We start from the raw sequence: 15,065 nt of genomic DNA, 5'->3' as shown, positions 1-15,065 counted from the left end.
ATAAACCTTTTCCAGGCCTGAAAAAAAACAAATTGACAAAAAAACGTTTTGCAAAAGTCATGGAAAAGCGATATCTGTATACTTGAATATAGGTTATTTACTACTTTTCTGTTCTTGGCCAATCACATACTCTCACATTATTAGTGTGGTGTAAGCATGATCTAAATCAGTTTTACATAGATATAAATAAAAATTCAAACTAAATAGATTGTTGCGTGTTTTACGAGATGCTGTAATAAATTTGAACATGCATTGTTTTTCTTTTACCCCGCATATGTATACATTGCATGAAACATTAGCTCATGAAAATTTACTTGAAAGCCTTGGAAAAATTATGGAAAAGTCATGGAATTTTAGTGTTTGAACCCTGACCATTCTCTTCATCATCTTTTTGTCCATCATTTTTTTTATCCTTCTCTCTCTTTTTTGTCCACCGTTCTTTCTCTTTTGTCTCAACCGTTCTTTCTCTTTTTTTTTTCTCCATTTTTTTCTTTTTTGTTCATCGTTTTTTCTCTTTTTTTGTCCTCCTTTTTTTTGTTCACCATTTTTTTGGTCATCGTTCTTTCTCTTTTTTTTGTTCACCATTTTTTTGGTCATCGTTCTTTCTCTTTTTTTGTCCTCCATTTTTTTCTTTTTATTGTTCACCATTCTTTCTCTTTTTTGTTCTCAATTTTTTTTCTTTTTTGTGCACCATTCTTTCTCTTTTTGTTCTTCATTTTTTTTCTTTTTTGTTCACCATTTTTTTGTCCACCGTTCTTTCTCTTTTTTGTCCACCGTTCTTCTCTTTTTTTGTTCACCATTCTTTCTCTTTTTTTAGTCCTCCATTTTTTTCTCTTTTTTTGTCCACCATTCTCTTAATCTTTGTCCATCATTCCCTCGTTTTTGTCCACCGTTCTTTCTCTTTTTTGTCCACCATTCTCTTAATCTTTGTCCATCATTCCCTTGTTTTTGTCCACCGTTCTTTCTCTTTTTTTGTCCACAATTCTCTTAATCTCTTTGTCCACCATTTTTTTTTCTTTTTCAATCATTCTCTCTTTTTGTCTGCCGTTCTTTCTTTTTTGTCCACCATTACTTCTCTTTTGTCCACTGTTCTTTCTCTTTTGTGTCCACCATTCTTTCTCTTTTTTTCAATCATTTTCTTTCTTTTTTTTTAAATCATTTTCTTTCTCTTTTTTAAAATCATTTTCTTTCTCTGTTTTTTGTCCACCATTTTTTTCTTTTTGTCTGTCATTCTCTCTTTTTGTCTGTCGTTCTTTCTTTTTTGTCCACCGTTCTTGCTCTGTGTCCACCGGTCTTTCTCTATTTTTGTCCACCATTCTCTTAATCTCTTTGTCCGTCATTCCCTCTTTTTTGTCCACTATTATTATATATTTTTTCCACCATTCTTTCTTTTTTTCTCCACCATTTTATCTTTTTTTTTTGTTATTTTTGTCTATCATTCTCCTTTTTTTTGTCCATCATTCTCCTTTTTTTTGTCCATCATTCTCCTTTTTTGTCCATCATTCTCTTTTTTTTTTTTTTATATTTTAGGTTTTTCACTTTTATTTGATAGGACACTAGAGAGGTAGACTGGAATGGGGAGCAGAGAGAGAGCAAAGATCAGCAAAGGACCTCAAGTAGGGAATAAAACTCAGGTCACCGTAAGCACCTTAGTGCTATATGTTGGTGCACTTAAACACTTTGCTATTGGCCACCATTCTTTCTCTTTATTTTAGTTTATTGTGTGTTAGGATATTGCACAGTATATTGCTATTTGGTATTGCACGCACATATCTGCATTTAACATTTTGATTTGAGCCCAAATAAGGCCCAAATGTAACGATGCACAGCTTTCACTCGTTTGTATGGTTTCTGATAATTTAGCGATTACCAAAGGGAGCAGCTCAGAGATACTAACAGAACATTTTCAGGTGTGTAGTCAGCTGATTGACTAATCTGATATGCCAAAGTTCACATTATACTGCAGCACGTGTTTTTTTCTGACTGTAACAAGTCATTCACATCCAACACTGAGAGATGCTGATGCGTGTAGTATTTCTCAAACTGAATGGACTAAAACAAACAAAGGGGAGGCGTTGTTGCTATAGAAACTAAATGACTGTCACTTTGAACCTTGAATGCAGATTGTTTTTCCTTCAAAGCTCTGTGCAGATGTTCATAATGTAAGTTTCATTGTATACTGTGCATTGAGGGAGAGTTTGTGTAAGAATGCCAGATGTTTCTTGCTTGTGTGCGTTTTCTCACCTTGTTGAAAGCATTGTTAGCATGCAAGGGTTAAAGGTGTGAGGAATGGCCTTCGGGTTTTATATCCGGTGTATGGCTCAGTGTGCAAACAGATCGGAGTTATACAATCCAACTAAATGAGACAGTTTCTGACTGAAAAAAACTGTGGATTGAAGCTTTGAGACCTTTGAGTTCTGGTTTTTGATTCCAGACAGATTTTTGATTTTAGATGGTATCTTATGGAGCCAGATCAGTCTCACAGATAATACATTTACAAGTTCTTAAAATTCTTACATCCACAACCCAATTCACACATTATCAAATCCAATTTGTAATTTTAAATCTTAATTCGTAAATTCACAAATTAAACGCAAGTTAAAACATCCAATTTGTAAGTTCAAAACACGATTCATAAAACACAAATTCATTTCATAAATTCAAAACCCGATTTAAAAACACAAATTCAATTCATAAATTCAAAACAAGATTTAAAAACAAATTCAATTCATAAATTCAAAACCCGATTTAAAAACACAAATTCAATTCATAAATTCAAAACCCGATTTAAAAACACAAATTCAATTCATAAATTCAAAACACAATTTAAAAACACAAATTCAATTCATAAATTCAAAACAAGATTTAAAAACACAAATTCAATTCATAAATTCAAAACACGATTTAAAAACACAAATTCAATTCAGAAATTCAAAACACGATTCAAAAACACAAATTCAGTTCAGAAATTCAAAACAAGATTTAAAAACACAAATTCAATTCAGAAATTCAAAACCCGATTCAAAAACACAAATTCAATTCAGAAATTCAAAACCCGATTCAAAAACACAAATTCAATTCAGAAATTCAAAACACGATTCAAAAATACACAAATCCAATTCGTAAATTCAAAACATAATACAAAAATACACAAATGTAATTAATTTGATTAAAAATACAACTCACAAATTGTGTTGTATTTATGAATTGTGTTTTGAATTTATAAATTGGATTTTGTAAACGTGAATTCTGCTGTGCATGTATGAATTTTATTTTGTAGATGCATTACTTTTGAGACTCCATAGTATTTTGCTATTTTTTGGTTTCATGTGGCATTGAATGAAAAAAAAAAAAATTTTGGTGGAATTTGTAAACACTACAAGATGTTCATGCAATAAAAATGTGATTAATACGTTCTCACATATAACCTATTTGAGTAAATTCCTGTCTCATTAGAAACTATTTGAATTTTTTTTTTCTTTTTGATTTGCCGGACAGGACTGGCACATTCAGAGATGAGAATGAGTCACATACTCTCAGCTACAACAGATCTATTCAACATCAGACCTTTCTAGAATATTCTCTGCTACCTGAAATGAATCATGGGTCATTAGAGACCAATCTAATCTATCTATTCCCCCAAAATAGGCTTGGGTTTTGTTTTGATGAACGCCCTAAAATAAGCCAGGAGCCTTTTGCCGTTGTTAATGTAGCCATTTTTGGATTTTTTTTTCTGTGATCAGGAAAACACCCTTTTCACATGCAGGATATACTTCCATGTTGTGTGATTTATTTATTTATTTTTAATATTATTTTATGCAAATATTAGATTAAAAGATTAGACCTGATGCATTTTCCTGGCTGATGATAGACTATATTATAAAAAAAAATTAAATTGCGATATTTCGATTCTCTTCTATTTATTTTTCGATATTTCACAAGATCACTTGAATAGCTCTATTTGGAAAGAATAAACAATTTTAGATTGATTGGGATGATTTTGTATAGGGAAGTGCATTTGCATAAAATAAATTAAACAAATTACAAGCGTAGATAAATACAAATATACAAATGACAGTCTAACAGTATTCAGATACATTAGTAAAATAATCAAATATACAATAAAGCTGTAATCTCCATTGTGAATATATGATTAAATTAGGGCTGTACGATAAATCGTTTCAGCGTTGATATTGCAATGTGCGCATCGCCAATAGTCACCTCGCAAGATCTGCAATGTTGAGTCTGAATTATAGTTGACCAGAAGCTACAGAATACATCTGATTTGTAGAGTCACTGCTAAGTTTAGCCTTAATAGAGTGAAAGGCCTGTGACTGAGCAATTCAAGAGAGTTTTGGCACAAAGTATGATGCTTGGAGGTGTAACAAAGATTCATTGTATTTAATCATTTAATTTAAAAGCGAAAATACACTGTAAAACCCAATAAGTTACGGTAACTCAAACCATTTAGGGAAACCCATTGCAACAAACCATTTAAGTTCCAAAACTAATCCTAATGAGTACTGTGAACTTAATCCATTTGAGTAAACGAAGCAATTTGTGCACAGTAAAACCCAATAAATGAAGAGAACTCAAACCAACTGAGTACTGTAAAACCCAATAAGTTAGGGTAACTCAAACCATTTGAGGACACTGAATGCTACAAACCATTTAATTTAAACTAATCTATATGAGTACTGTGAACTTAATCCATTTAAATTGAAGTAATGAGGTATTTAATTAATTCATTACCTTCGACACTGTGTTCAAAACTCTTTTAAATGAGCAGAATTAACTTTCAGTCAATTTTAAGTTAACTACACTCATTTCATTTGATAAAGTTGACAGTTGGGTTTTACAGTGTAAGATTATTTAATTACCCCATTGGCAGATGTTTTAGCTTGTTTTAAGGAAAAACTCCTAATTTTGACTTATTTCTTCGAAGACGAAAGTAAAATAATATATATATAAAAATTTAAAATATTGGAAATGGAAATTATTTTTATTAAAAAAAACAATGTTTTCCCATTGTGATTCATTTTCTGTACCTGAATGCTTTTAAACTCACCAGAAAAACGGCAAACCATCTCGTGAAACCATATATACCGCAATATTTATTGCAGAAAAATTAAATATCGCAATGTCAGGTTTTTCCAATATCGTGTAGCCCTAAATTCAATTCAATTAATCTTTGTTAAAGCTACAAACATAATAATTACTTGGGCTCAAATGCTTTAAACTTCTTTAAAACACCCACAATTGATCAAGGTTAAACTGAAATGACTCAAATTCTCATTAAGGATGGGCGATACCAAGTATTTTCTCTCCGATACAAAATATTATAAGACAAAGTATCATTAATATCGATACCGATAATTCAATTAAATATTTTAATGTGATTTTATGTTTTTTTAATCACCTACAGTATTATAATTAAACTAGATATTACACTTTTTACATTTCCTAAACTTGCAGAACATTATAAGCAAAATTGTTAGTAGAATATATATAAGATTATGATAGTTCCCATTCCTGTTCTTATTTGAGTAAATATATATGTGACACTGTCATTATTACTATTATTAAAATATTCTGAAATCAGTGATCACTCATTAAGAAAATAAAAAAAAAAATCTTAGAAAGGATGAATACTTCTATTTAAGGATCGATCCCTTTGATACATTGCCAGTATTGAAAATATCCAGCCTGATCTCACGAGAAAACGTAAGTATTTTACGTTTTGACAGTTTAGTGGCTAATTCGTACGAATTCATACGAGTTCAGTCGTACGAAATTGTACGATTTTAAAAAGGAGGCGTGGCACCTAAACCCAACCGTCATTGGCGGATGAGCAAATCGTACTAAATTGTACGAATTAGATCGTACGAATTCGTACTAATTAGCCACTAAATCAAAAAGTTACGAATTGCCGTGAGATTTTGTTGAAATATCAGTACTTTAGCTCACCCTTTAATTCTCATGTATTCTAAACTGTTGCATATGGTCAACTATAATCCTGACTAGCGATTTGACTATTGCGGATTCACACATTTGCGATATCCATGCTAAAACGATATATATTGCGCAGCCCTAGTTGCGTGTGAGGTTTGATTGATGCACAGATACTGTATTTTTGATGCTGTTGGATTTGCATCTGTTTAGCATGGGAAGGAAACACTGCTTGACCTGTTTGATATGAAGCACATTGACTCTCCGGGGATAAAGTTCTGTCATAACATAATCAGCACTGACCCATTAAAACTAGCTTGAACTGAACTCTACTTTTTGCTTCGGAAAAGCAGTGTCGACTTTCTTCATCTCAGTTAAACCTCGGGTGTTGCCACTTCAGTTGTCTAATGCATCACGTCTTAATGTGTTTCCGTTTTTGACTTGCTGCATGATCAGCGTGTTTAATGATGATCTCATTAGCCTCAATCCACCAAAAAAAGGGACAACTTTTTTTATTTTTTTATTTCTGCAGTTTAGTGGTTATCTCAGCTGGGTGATGGTTATAATTGACATGTATGTTTTTGATGAGCAGTGTTAATGGAGTTTAGCTTAAAGGTATAATTCACCCAAAAATAAAAATTCTGGCATCATTTACTCTCCCTTCACTTGTCCCAAACCTTGTTTCTTTATACAGTTGAACACAAAGAAAGTATTTTGAAGAAAGCTGAAAACTTCCATATTCATCAGAATTTCTTAAGAAGTCGTCCTTTGTGTTCAACAAATAAAGAAACTCAAACAGATGTGTGACCATTTGAGGGAGAGTAAGTATAGTAGGGTTGTTACGGTGCCAAAATTTCAGTATTTGGTATCAATACCACTGTTCATGGTACCAAAGAAAACATTAATTAACCAACCCACTATATTTATTAACAAAGTTGAGCAACATTTTTATGGTTCGATTGTACAAAATTGCATATGGCTGTTATAACAAAATATTTTATAACAAAATATGATAAAAATATATTTATGTTTTGACTTTTAAGATAAAAGATAATGTTTCATTAGTGCTGTTAATGCAATTTTGGGTAAACTAAAGTTTAATTATTTTTTGAAAGAAAAAAAGAAAGAAAAGTATATTTAAATTACCGAACAAAAGTCTTGTGGCCTATCCAAATTTTAGGAACAACAAATAACTTGACATCAACATGATCAATTGGTATCAGAGAAGTCCTCTAGATTACACTTATTTCACCAAAATAAAATATGATCATGCCTTGATTTTTAATGATTTAATTAGGATAGTAAGGTCTGACTTTGCTGGGACAAAAGTCTTGTCACTTAACAGAAATAATGTCCAGTATAGAATATAAAGTCATGCTGCAGTGGAAAAAGAATGAATATTGTGTCTGACTCCCATGAGCTTGGAGGACTGCATCCATACATCTCTGCAATGACTCAAATCACTGATTAATAAAGTCATCTGGAATGGCAAAGAAAGCGTTCTTTTAGGACTCCCAGAGTTCATCAAGATTATTTAGATTCATCTTCAATGACTCCTCCATCTCACCCCAGACATGCTCAATAATGTTCATGTCTGGTGACTGGGTTGGCCAATCCTGGAGAATCTTGACCTTTTTTGGTTTCAAGAACTTTAATGTGGAGGCTGAAGTATGAGGAGGAGCGCTATCCTGCTGGAGAATTTGCCCTCTCCTGTGGTTTGTAATGTAATGGGCAGCACAAATGTCTTGATACCTCAGGCTGTTGATGTTGCCATCCACTCTGCAGAGCTCTCACACGCCCCCATACTGAATGTCACCCCAAACCATGATTTTTCCTTCATCAAACTTGACTGATTTCTATGAGAATCTTGGGTCCATGTCGGTTCCAATAGGTCTTCTGCAGTATTTGTGATGATTGGGATGCAGTTCAACAGATGATTCAACAGAAAAATCAACCTTCTGTCACTTTTCCAAATGATCAACTAGAAGTCGAGTTATTATTTGTTGCTATAACAACTGGGATCGACGACAAGACTTTAGGTAGTTTAGTTCTTAGAAAGTTGGAATCTGTGAAAATCTATATCAGAGGATCAGCTTACAAAATCAGCCCAGGAAATTTACAATCCTTGCATCTTCACTAACATTATCTTCTATGATGTTCAACACAAACAAAAAAATCAAGGAAAAACACTTATTTTTTTTTACCCTTTTAAATTATTAAGAAACAGTTTTTAAGCTATTTAAACAGGGTGTTTAAAAACATTTAAAATGCTGAGTGCAGTCAAATCTTCTAGATTATGCAAGTAAACATTTTTAGACTAAGAAAATATGAATTTCTCTTGTAATGCATTGACCCTCCACTGTAAATCCAGGCTTTTTGTTGGAAGAAAATGTTTACTTTTTATACGATGAAATGCTCCATTAAGTAGAAATGAAGAATATTATAACTTAGCAGATGGCTAGCAAGTTTCATTTGAAGAAGCAAAATACAGAATTTATACAGTGTAAAATGAAAATGAGTGTACAAAGATGCTAAATCTCATGTTATTCTTCATAAAGCAGAAGAAAGATATTTCAGATTTGCATTGGAATGTTGCTATGATGTTGTGGAAAGTCTGAATTGTCAAAATACAATGTAGATGGATGAAATATTTGGGAAACCTGTTTGCAAACCATCATCAGTGATGTTAGTCGGACTATTAAAATGACAGAAAAAAATCAAGTAGATTGTGCTTCATGTAGCTCTGAAATTTCTCAAAGCTACTTTAACTGCAGCACTACATTTGCATTCCTCGGAGCCTCCAGATTTTTCCAAAAACTGAGTAGGATCTGGCTTTATTTGTACAGATATGCTCGTGCCCCTTCGCTGATCGGTTCACTTCCTGCAGTTACAGAGGGGATGAAGGACAGCTCTCATTCTGAAAACGCAGCCTTCCTTTGAAATCCTCACTCAGCTGAGCCGAGAAGCAGCACCACAGGAGTGTTATGTAACAAGAGAGAGAAGGAGAAACCGCTTTTAATTGTGTGTAGAAGACAGGAAGTCAGAGGCGAGGTTGTAGTGAGTGGTAAAAACTAAAACTGCATCTTTTGATATTGTCAGTGTCTCTGAAGGTTCATATTTCCATTGCTTGTTATAAGAAATACTGAAAAGTTAAACTGAAACATGTTTAAATCATTTTGTTGTGGATGGTTTGAGATAGTCCTCTACGATTAATCGTTTTTAAACCAAAATCGCCATTTGGAAGGGTGCAAATTATAATTATTATTATTTTATTTATTTTTTTTCTTTCTCAAATGCGCTATCAAAATATTGTACAAGCATATAGTTTTTGAAAGTTCTGGCAGTTTGTAAGCACGTTATCCTCATCCTGGTTTTATATATAAGATTTTATATATGATTCTAATAGTGTATAGGTAGAACGACTTTTAATTGTCAGTAACCCAGTTAAATATAGCTTCTGGTGAGCTATATACCATTACAATATTGCCGCATTTAACATCTGTTTTCTTTAAAAATCAGTGATCTTCACTGGCTGATTGATATATGATATAAAGTGGATCTCAGATTGTACAAGATGCACTGCATTACCTTGCATTTTTCTGCACCATGTCTTTAAAGTATGGTAATCTATTTTACTCCAGTATTTTCAGTGAAATTTCTGCTACTGACTGCGCTTGTGTGTAAATGGCTTTTCATATCGTTTTACACTTGATGAACAGCTAAATGAATGCTTAAGTCTGTTTAACTGATTATATTTTAATTACATTACAACATCAATGGGAACTAGGAACTAGGGCTGCACAATATATCATTTCAGCATCGATATAGCAATGTGTGCATACATAGTCACATCGCTGGAACTGCAATGTCAGATCAGTATCATTATTGACCAGAATTTAAAAAACACTTTGGAAAACACTCATGATTTGTGAAGGTTTTACAAGGTTTAACCATTTTACCAAAACATTTTTTTATGTATGTGTGTTTTTATAATTTAATTCAGTTAAAAGAATATTTAAGCATAGGAAATACATTAATTGCATATGTATGTGCAATGTATGTTCCAGAAAATCATATTTAGTTTTCACAGCACTGTTGCTCTACTATATTTCTCAATGTTTGTGATTGGTTTATTATATTTTATGTAGATGCACTCCCTTACAAAATCATCCCAATGTATTGAAAATTCAGAATTCTTTCCAAATAGACCATTCATTTCATTTGGTGAAATTATATATTCAATATAGCAATATCATAGAAAAATAAAATATCGAAATATCAATTTCTTTTATTTATTATCGTGCAGCCCACAATGGAAGTGTGCAAAATTGAAATAAACTCACATTAACCGTTCACCGAAAGTTTATCGATAGGGGAAAAACGTTAGCAGTGCATATACTCTGTTGACTTTAAAATACTGTAGTTATTTTCTTCATTTGTCATGCCAACAGTAACAGTGTAGCGTACTTTGTGATTATGCTTGGTCTTTCATTGGTGCTGTTAAAACCACCACATAAAACCTGTAGCTCTTTTATGAAATTGTGGTAAATTTTAAATCACAAGTTTTGATCAGATAAATCACAATTAGATATCCTTTCTCCAAATCGTGCAGCCTTAGTTTGAGGGCATGTTGCTTTTATGCATGGGACAATAACCGTTTTCAAGGTTTCAAGAGTTCACACTTAGCTGATAATTAATAAAGCGTATTTGGCATGCTGTCCTGGGAGAGAGCCCTGAGCTCGTAATATCCTCGAGCCCAGAGCTCCCTCCCGTTAGAAGGGCAAGAGCGGAGTTCGAGCTCAGGAAGGTCTCGAGGACTCCCTTGCTTGTCGCCGCGTGAGAAGTGTAAACTAGTGTTGTTTTCGGTGATAATTTGGTTTAGTCGATTGGCTAATGTTTATGTTTTTGGACGATGGGAGGAAACCGGGGGACCTGGGGGAAACCCACGCGAACACGGGGAGAACATGTAAACTCCGCACAGAAACACCAACCAGCCCGATAGGAGGTTGGACCAGCGGTGTTCTTGCTGTGAGGCAACAGTGCTAGCCACTGGGCCACCGTGTCGCCCTATCGGAAAAAAGGGGAGGAAGTAGGGGTGGAAGGGGGGAAGCTTCAAGACGAAGATAACTGGAGTGAAAAACTCTGGTTATTTATAATGCTTCCGTAATCATCTAATGGGTCAGATTATGGAGCTAATGGGGAGCCAGTCGTGTTGATCATAAGCACGTGATCCTCTCGAAATTAGTTTATAAATGAACCACACTTATCGTGGTCAAAGTTTTAAAACCACCGAAATTTTCTGTAATACCCTTCCTAAGGTATGTAAGATTTTTTATTTACTTTTTTTGTTGTTTTTAGAACAACAGTATCTGCAGCAGAAAAAATATCTAAAGATGCCGTTTTAAATTGTAAAGAAATCAGTGTTTTTCAAACAAACAGCAGAACAAAGCAAAAAGACAGCAGAAGTCAGTGATTCATTTGAATTCTTTAGCCTGAAATGTTTACTGCTCCAAAATATTATAAATCTTTCAAAAAATAAAATATAGTGTTTTCAAAGGGGAAAAAAGTTTTCGTTTTTTACCCAGACATTTAAAAAGAACAGAACAGTAGAGCATTTTACAACAGTAATCACAATACCGTGAAACTGTGATATTTTTATCCAAGGTTATCATGCCATCAGAATCTAACACCGGCTCATGCCTAGTTGCTTTATGCTAAATTTTTTAGCAGAAATATGATAGGTATACCAAAAATTGACAGTCAACATTTTTTTTTAAATCGAAATATGGAAATTATAGTAATTTGCCATATTGAACATTTTTTTTGACGAACCATTGATGCCAGCAGCTATATTTCCATCCTAAGATGCAAATTAAACTTGAACGCAAAACTAAAATATTGCATGAAACATTTCAGAATAAAGCATCATTTCCATTTTATGAGTCGAGGAGAACAAAATCATCACTTCCCTATAAACTAGTGCCAAATATCAAAAATAAATAAAATATAATTATATAATAAATATATAACTCGCACCTCAGAAGATGAAGCACTGTAAATACAAGTTGGCTTTTAGAGGCTTGAGACCATCTTTTGAGCACAGACATTCAAGATAGTTGTGGAGGTAATAATACTGAACCTCTGAGATGGCTACTTTAGCTGAGGGGTTTTAGAATGAGCAAAACAGCATTTGAGATGCTTTACAATGTGGTTGTCCTTTGGTTTGTCTATTAATGCTTTCCATCAAGGCCATTGTTGGCATATTTAAAAAAATCACAATCATGTTATTTTATTTATTTATATTTGTTTTGATAGGCATGCTGGAATTTATTCGGTAAATATGTTTTCATCTTAGTTTATGCACATTTTTTAAATCGGATAAAGTTTATCCTACTCGGTTGTGCACATACATTTTTATGCACATATTAAAAATGTATGTGCATTTGGTATCATTTAAGCATGTCTTTATGCAATAGCGCAATCTGAGCATAAAATAGGTGAATATGCACCTAATAACAAACCTTAAGTGTAGATGAGTCAACTTGAAGTTAGTCAACTTGAAATCAAAATTGACTTCCCTTTATGCAAGTCTCATGTCTTATAGGGGTAGTGTAATTGACTCATGCCATTTTAAAAGACTTCCTGCCCAAATCCCACCACTTTTTCTCATTAAATACTCTACATTTGGGAAGTGTAGGAGAATTAAAGCATCATTTTGTGTTGACTTTAATCTTGGTCTTAGTTTGAGGGTCGTGTGTGGCCAAGTTCACATGTGCGAGAGATCATGCAAACTCTTTTGAAGCTGTATACTAAGCTACACAGACACCAAACATTATTTAGACTTTAAATGAAAACGCCTTGCAATGTTAAACCCCCTGAGATTTATTAAAGTTTTATTGCACCTGACTTTGACTGTACATCCTTGGTTTGCTGGTATTAGTTAATGTTTAAATGATATGAAGTGGAAGAGATAAAAATACAAGCTTCACTTTCAAACATTTAAACTCTTAAAAGTTTAACATTTCAAATCTTTAAATCGGATTATATTTTGGTTGAGTAGTGGAGAAATGAGATGTAAAATAAGGTCTTTTCAATGGTATTTTTAACTCTATTGCATGAAATGCCCTGCTATATATCTATTTTTTATTAATATATCATAATAAATCTTTTAAAGACCTCCTTTAGTTGAAATTCAGTTTTTGTTTCTTTTAGGTGTCTTTTTTTTAATAATATACTTAAAGACAAACCTTGTGCAAATTCATCAGCCAACAGCATTGAGCATTTGTCAACAACAGTTGAGCATTACTTTTTAAAACTAGCCTACTAAATGGTTTCTTTATGCTTATTTAAATAGGAGCCTTTAGTTTGATCTAATCTACTAAACCATACACTGTAACAGTTGATTTTACTTTCATGAAAGGCACAGTATGTAATTTTTACCCCTAGGGGGCATGTATTCACAACAAACAAAGCTGTATTTTGATGTCTTGAGTGTGGCACTATAGAAGTTATGGTCTCCATCATCCTACAGGACTCCTGCAGAAATTGTGTTGATGAATGAGCTAAAGTATTCAACTTTTTAATCATGATAGTTTAGAAAACGTAAGGCTGAAAGCTGTGAAGGAAACAAGAGAAACAAAATAATTAATTGCTCATGAGAGATGAGCGTGACAGCAGCAAATTTAGCAAACACTGAGGGCTCTAATGATCTAGGCGCAAAGTCTAAAGCGCATGGTGCAAAAGTATTAAGGGTGTGACCGAATTCACTTTTGCTATTTTAAGGAAGAAAAAATACGCTCTGCATCCTGGCGCATGGTCTAACAGGGTTGTGCTTATTCTCTTAATGAGTTATGGGTGTGTTTTGAGCATAAACCAATCAGGGTCTCATCTCCCATTCCCTTTAAGAGTCAGTTGTGTCACGCCATGGCGCATTTGCTATTTACATGGCGGACTTTGTTAGTGGAAAAACTGAAAGCTTTACTAGCGAAAAAACCGTTGAACAGACCATCTGCAGCACGAGGATAAAGAATGAGCCTCCTCCATTTGGCCTCTTTACTTTCTCCTTGCTTTACTTTTACGCTTTATTTTACTCCTTTACTTTTGTGGAGGAAGGAAACCGTGTCCACTGAAGACATCCATTAGCCTACATATTTCATTTTGTTTAAGCGCAAATATTAGTTTCAAAACCATTTCTAGATTCAGTTCTAATATTCAACAAACTAATAAATGAACAATAATAACTAAGGGTGAGAGTTGTATCCAAACACCAAACAAATATCCAAGAGTTATATCCAAACACACATACTGTTCACGTACTGTTTGTACATACGTCTCCAAAACCCTGACAGGTGGACAAATCTAAGCTTGATTTTATTAGATTAAATATAAATATGCATATAATAAATAATACTACTAATAATATCATTATACAAATGCAAAATTGTCATGAATAAACTGAAAAAAATCCCCCAAGATGAGGTATGGAGGTAGTGGTTTTTCTATTGTATTTATCTGTAAAGATATTTGTGTATTGCTGTACATCTTGTATGTATTAAGCAATGTGTTAGTGTTTGAACCTGCATAGGCTCACAACTAACGTGCTCTGTGCTGGACTTAAGACCTGCTTTTAGTCAGTCAATGACACAGTCTATTTCAGTTCCTCTAAAAATAGCGATGCACCAACAATGAGTACGTTTACATGGACACCAATAATTAGATTTTAAATGCGATTAAGACAATACTCCAATTAAGAGTCTACCATGTAAACAGCGGTTTTTGATTAATTTAACTAAAGAGAAATCAAATTAAGACATGTGGAAGATGCCAATTTTAGTCGCATTATTAAAGTGCAGTACAGACATATAAATACTGCAATAAAACTACTACTGTCATTTTGGACTTATCGCCGTGTTTTGCGACAGGATAGTCCAGACACACTCATGCACGCACGCGCGGCTGACACTTTTCTTTGCACCTACCGAGTCAGTGAAGACTACAGACACCTGCATCGCAAAATGCAGAGGTTTTTTTCCTCCATTCAGCATGCGGTATCAAATTCCATTAAAACAACACTCTTCCAGCAGTTCATAGTTGAATCGAGTATCTCATTTGTCAGG

The 15,065-nt window shown here is 33.5% G+C and overlaps 1 protein-coding gene across 1 annotated transcript in view; it reads left to right on the top strand.

The window, feature by feature from the left end:
* gna11b (guanine nucleotide binding protein (G protein), alpha 11b (Gq class)) overlaps window positions 1-15,065 on the top strand; it is a 101,486-nt gene that overhangs the window by 47,166 nt on the left and 39,255 nt on the right.

Source organism: Danio aesculapii, chromosome 2 (genome assembly GCF_903798145.1).
Source record: "Danio aesculapii chromosome 2, fDanAes4.1, whole genome shotgun sequence".
Classification (NCBI taxonomy): Eukaryota; Metazoa; Chordata; class Actinopteri; order Cypriniformes; family Danionidae; genus Danio; species Danio aesculapii.
The sequence above is the reverse complement of the archived record's forward strand: the minus strand, read 5'-3'. Positions and strand labels throughout refer to the sequence as shown.